We start from the raw sequence: 6,000 nt of genomic DNA on the forward strand, positions 1-6,000 counted from the left end.
CGTGCCGTTGGGGCTGGGGTAAGGGACAGAAGGACTGATACTCATGCCATGACCCTAAAGTGAAGTGATCAGAAAAGTTCCGGTGGAAATTTTTGGTTTTCCTTCCCCTCCCGCCTCTCCAAGCAGCCCTGGAAAAACACACAGAGCATTTCCTATTTGGGCTCGAGGCTGGGTAACCGCCGTGCTGCCAGCATTAATTGTCACCTGGGTGTTCCACAGGGCCCTTGGTGGGGAGCAGGTACCAAGCCCCAGCATCCGCACCTTCCCCGCGCAGGACGGGGACAAGGGCTGCTCTTGTGGGCAGGGCTGGGCTTTGGCCAAGCAAACTGTGTAAAGGGTTCTCTTTTTTTTTTTTTTTTTTCTTTTTTTTCCCTTCTAACCATTGAGCAATCTGCTGTGTTTTGGTTTGTTTTGGGTTTTCCCTTGGATTTCCCCCCCCACCCCTCCGCCTGGTACTGGCTGTAAGGCTCCATGTGGGATGATTTCCTATGAACTCAGACAGCGGCGTGCATGCATGTTGGGGCCCTTGCAAGAAGGCACTTCAATATTCTCCTGTGTTTCGTTGACTTCTCCCCTAATTCAGATTGCGGGCATCCAGATTCCCTAGGCATTCCAGCCATCATGATCCCCAAACAATATTTCTGCCTCACTTAGGAAAAACTAAGGTGTAGATCCCTTTGTGATGGTTTGAGGTTGGAGGAGAAAATCTTTTGCAAAAAAAAAAAAAAGAAAAAAGAAAAAAAAGATGGGAATATTTTTTTTTCTTGGACTCTGACAATGTCACTCGTCTTTTCCTAGGAAATCTAGCAGGAAAGGGGTTTTGATTGCCTTTACAGCCTTTCTGGGAGGCAGTGCTGTCACTCCTTCCTCCGTGCTGAGCTGCTTCTGCTGCTTCTCCTTGTCAAGGCTCATCCATGTGACAAAAGGCAGGAAGAGAATAGGACTGTGGCATGGAAGGGCCCTTTTTATTAGTGATTTGCATATCAAAGGCACCAGACAGTCGGCACTTAACAAGTTATCTTCACACCAGTCTTTCTGAGGTTTTGTTATAGTGCAGCTTTAAAAATGGGAAGGCATGTGCTTCTCTGCTCAGTAGGTGCCCGAATGCATGCAAATGATTGCAAATGTATGCAAAATGGCAAGGTGTGTTTTTTCTTTTCTGGAGGATCTTGGCCAGTATGGCTGGGAAGGTGTCAAGTACGGTGACAGTTTTCTGATGCGGACACCTGTCCCATAGACTGAGACCATCTGCTTTGTCTTCCCATACACAAGAAGCAAGATATATATCCTTCAGCCTAGATAAGGGATGAAGTCTGGCTGTAGAAGCATCACAAAGGAAGGATGAGCACCAGATAGGATCCAAAGTCTAACATCCCACACTTCATGTGGTCTTTCCTACTTCACCGCCAGGGTGATGCAGCAAGCGAATACACTGGAACAGTTGTATCTTACGCCATCTCTCCTTTGGTATGAACATCTACCACAGGTTCTGTGGAATAGGAAATGCAGCCCACAACTTTTTGCAGGGAGTGGAGAGAAGGAAGACGGAAGGAGCACATCAGGGCACAGGCAGATGTGCTGCTGCAGCTCTAGAAGGATGGTTTGGGACCAAAACTGGTTTCCATCTGCTGGGTACCACACCCCAGCTCACATCTGCTGCTCCCCTGGAGCTGAGCCACATTCACACTCTCTGCCAGTGCTCCCAGTCCGCTTTGGGGGCTCACCCCATTGGAGCAGCAACAGACTTTGGGCTGAAGCAAAGTGGGAGCTCCCAGTTAGTCCATCAACATGGTTCAGCTGAAGAACAGTAAGAAGTAACTGGAGCTGTAAATCACTTTGTTTATGCAAAATGTCCCCTGCTCATGCCCTCTTCTACAGGAATGAGTTAGGCCAGCTTGCCTGACTTCACACGGCAATGGGTTTGACTCACTGATATTATTAGTATGGTACAGCTACAGAGACAACAGCAAAGTGTAAACTGGTAATATCTTAGGCCAACACACCTGCTTGCAGCACAGTTGTGTGTCTATGCTGATGGGCACGGCACTTCCAGGCTACCCAGCAGCTCCCCATAAGTCCATTACTACCATATAACGTTCAGTTCCCACCTCAGCCTGTCGCCAATGAGGCAGCTGGCAGAAACAAATCTTCCTGCTTTCTCATGGGCTGACAATTCATTTAGAGGCCAGTTAGGAGCCTTTCAAATGTTCTTTGATATTTTTGCACTGCAAAGGTTTCCTTTCTGTCAGGGCAGCATCCAGTGATGGCAACACAAGTGAGAGTGAGGCAGGAAATTACTGGCAGGTGACAGCAGTTAAGCCAGGTGGGAGGAAAGGGTTCAAAGCCAAACAAAGCCCTAGGACAGGTTTGGGGGTCTCAAAAAGCAAAATTGTGTCTTTGTGCCTAGTTCTGTCTTCTAGGCAAAATCTAAGATCAAGGAATGGATATGCACCTGGGACTTGCCTCCATCAGAGGGATTTCACAGGGTGAAGAAAACGCAAGGAGCTGGGTAAGTACATTTTTCTTCTAGTTTTCTGACACTTGTTTCTATCCTCAGTGTGGTTCTATTATCACGTGTGGATTCCATAATTTATTTGATTTTAATTTACTGCCGTTGGCACCTGGCTTGTGTTATAGGTGGCATTCCTTGAACATGGGTCCTGGGGATGTTCTTGTGCAGCATCCTCTGTGTGTTATGTGAACACGGCTGGAGTTAACAGCCTTCATCTCTGCCGTGTTCTGGTTTAGTTGCAGCTGATGCAGGGGTCTGTGCGGAAGAAGCATTTTCTGACAAACATTGGCCAAGAGAGCTCTGTAACGCATAGTAGGTGGCTGACTGAGCTCGGTGTCCCCCAGACACAGTGGTCAGAAATCATACGTTTCTGATGTATAAAATGAAACACAATTGACAAAATTGCATGCCTCGCCTAGCCTGCTCCAGGCATCCTCAAATCCTGAGGCACACCCCCCGACACCTCCCAAAAAAATCGTGTGGTTAGTGTAATTCACAAGATTCCATTCTCTTTGGTTTTGTTTTGGGCTCCATTGGCTTCCAGGGGTCTGAGTTTCCCAGCTCTTCCTCAGGGCTGTGTGAACAAGTGTCAAAATGTTTTAAGTGCTAATAAAACTTTGCCCGGCAATGTGGCAGTGAAAGCAACAACTAATGAAGATCAACAAAAATACTTTGAGTTATTTCACTAAAAAATCTGAGAATGGGCAATGCTGCAACATCTGCCCATGTGTACGGCAAGCAGGAAAGTTACACCACTGAAAGTGCTCCTGCATGGGCCTCTCCTCTTTCTTGAGTGACAGTTTAAAAATGTATTATTTTTTTTTTTAAGGAGAAGACAGGAAGTGGTTTATCCCATCTTGATATGTTTATTCCGAATTGTTTTAACAATTTATTCCAAAATGCCAAAATCCAGAGGGATTTTGCGGCAACTGGTGCACAAGCAGAAACTGGATGCGGTAGCTGAAAGTACTCGCTGGGGTGGCAGAGCTGCTCCCTCTTGTTGAGTCCAACTGGGTTTTTGACTGTCTGTTTATTCAGGCTGCCAAATGAAATGTCACTTTGATCCAGAAACAAAACTTCCTGTGTAACAATGATTTGACATTTCTGACACTTTTTAAAAGGATGAAAATTATAACACTAATCAAAACAAAACCTTTTCAGCTAACAGCTTGGGTTCTAAAAGTAGGTACGTTGAAATTAAGAAACATTTGATTGGGAAAATGCTTGCCTATCTCATTACCTCCAACTTGCAGTGGAAACAAGTGACTGTCTTATTGCCAAACCCTAACAGTGTCTTGTCTCTTGATAAGATGACTATTTCTTAGAAATAAAAGGCTTGTTTTTCTTTGATTCTCAGCAGTTTCCAAGAACATACGTGCTTTTTGAAGTGATATATAACATTGCTCCTCAATTTTACCTCTTCCCTTTTCTGTCAGAGATGCAAAATTAATCTTTGGCCATTTAGGAATATTGTGCACAAACACCTTGAAGTTCAGAGCGAAACAAACACACCACAGTGTAGTAGGGAAGAAATGCCGGGCGTATGTTTTAGGTCTTGGATACACAAGGTATGACTGGCTCTCATTAGACTCCTTCCTGCTAGCTAACTGTGGTGGGCAAGGTAAGAAATGCATTTATATTAAAATGTTTTCCTTTGCCCTTTCTAGAAGGGGCTAAGAATGTACCACCTGTCTTGAAAATAGATGAGCGTTGAAAATGTACTGCATATCAAAATATTTTCATTTGTGGGGGGCTTCTTCCTCTACCACTGAAACTCAGCAACTTCTCGGGCAGGACACGATAACTCTTTGGCAAAAGCATTTCAAAAGATTTATGACATAGAGACACCTTGCTGGACTGATGGATGGCAGGGTAGGGAAGTCATTCTTCTTTGCTGGCTCCAAGAAGACATCACTTGTGGCTTTTTTCCACTTGCGGTTCAGAATATTAGCAGATCTAGTGTATGTTACTCCCACCTTTCTGTGGGCTATGTATAATTGCAAATGAATATTCCATATATAAGGCAATAATCATCCAACACTGACCCCACCAGCCAGTGCTTGCTGAAATGGTGTAGTTTATGTGCAAATCTACCTTAAAGAGCAGATACTGTCACAAATGGGTATTAGATAATAAAATAAAGGCTATGTATGGCTATAGCCCATATTGGTGTAGTACCTAAATCTGTTACAACATTTAGTACTCGGGTTGCAACAAATGCTGGGCAGAGGAAGGAACTGTTCATCCCCACCGTGTGCATGGAGAAGTGCAACCCAAAGCAGTGACTTGGTGTGTTCAGGGTCACACTGAAAGCCTCTGTTGAAATGCAAATTAATGGTCATTCTCCTGCAGTCCTGATAACACCTTTAGCACCTGTAAGGAAAGGATGTAATGCTGCAAGAGATATTGAAGAGGTGCTGTCTCGCTCCCCACCACTGCTAGCATCTTGACTCAATAGGTTATAAAACATGTCACAACCCCAAGAGCCTCCCAAACCCTGCTAGATGCTGGGAACCTTGCAAGTTGGCCAGAGTGGCAAGTACAAGATTCTTCTCTCCTTGGTATACAATATCCTTTGTACACCAAAGTCATGTCCGGTTCCCGCTGGTTACCAGCGCTAAAGAGCAAAGTAAGTTTTTCAGTCTGTCAAAGGCAAGGGTAAAGTGAAGATTGTGATGTTTTAATGGTGCTAACAGCAATATGTCAATGACATACCACAGTTTGAACCTGTGGGTTGGTCAGACTGCCTGTCTAGCAGTGAAGGCAGAAAGCAGGGTCCCTACCTAAGAGCAGTCACACTGTTGTTGTGGCGTTCACACAAGGTTATCGGCGTGCCTGATGCAGCTCGTGGCTCCGGACCCTACCTGTGTAACGAGCAGCCAGGTGGTAGTGGCTCCGTACTGGAGCAGGAGTGACCCAGAGGGCTGCGGAGCGGTGCAGCCTGCACAGCCGTGGGGTGAAGCGTTGCCTTGGCCATCAGGCTGGAGCCAGGTGCAAGTGTCCAATTTACTACGTCAATGCTGCTCTTCAGCTCCTTCTCAAACAAAAAAAGCAAACTCTGCAGCAGGGGCTGTGTGGGATACCAGTGGTACCTCAGTGTCTTAGCTACCGCTCCTCACCAGCGATGTACGAGGGCCAGTGCTCCTTGGGAAGAGCTGGCAGGTTGTTCCCTATTGCGCTTGTGCCCTGGGAAGAGCTCTCTGAATTTTCTTGTTGGAGATGGGATGGGGGAGGGTCATGTTCAGAGCAAGCCCTACGCTGCTTCCCCAGCTGAAGTGGCCTGCTGCCTCCTCTCCACTTCTTCTTATCCTGATCCCTAGGACTGAACCCCACATAAAGGTGTTCCACATCACCAGCACCTTTGTGAGGAAGTCAGTCCACTGCTTCTTACCTCTCACGTACGCCTGCTCACTGTATTTCTTAATTTGCATGGATGTTCCCGTCCGGGTGGCTTTGCCTCCTCAAGGAGGTGGTGAGGCATGTGTTAC

Source organism: Falco cherrug, chromosome 3 (assembly GCF_023634085.1).
Source record: "Falco cherrug isolate bFalChe1 chromosome 3, bFalChe1.pri, whole genome shotgun sequence".
In the NCBI taxonomy this organism is placed as follows: domain Eukaryota; kingdom Metazoa; phylum Chordata; class Aves; order Falconiformes; family Falconidae; genus Falco; species Falco cherrug.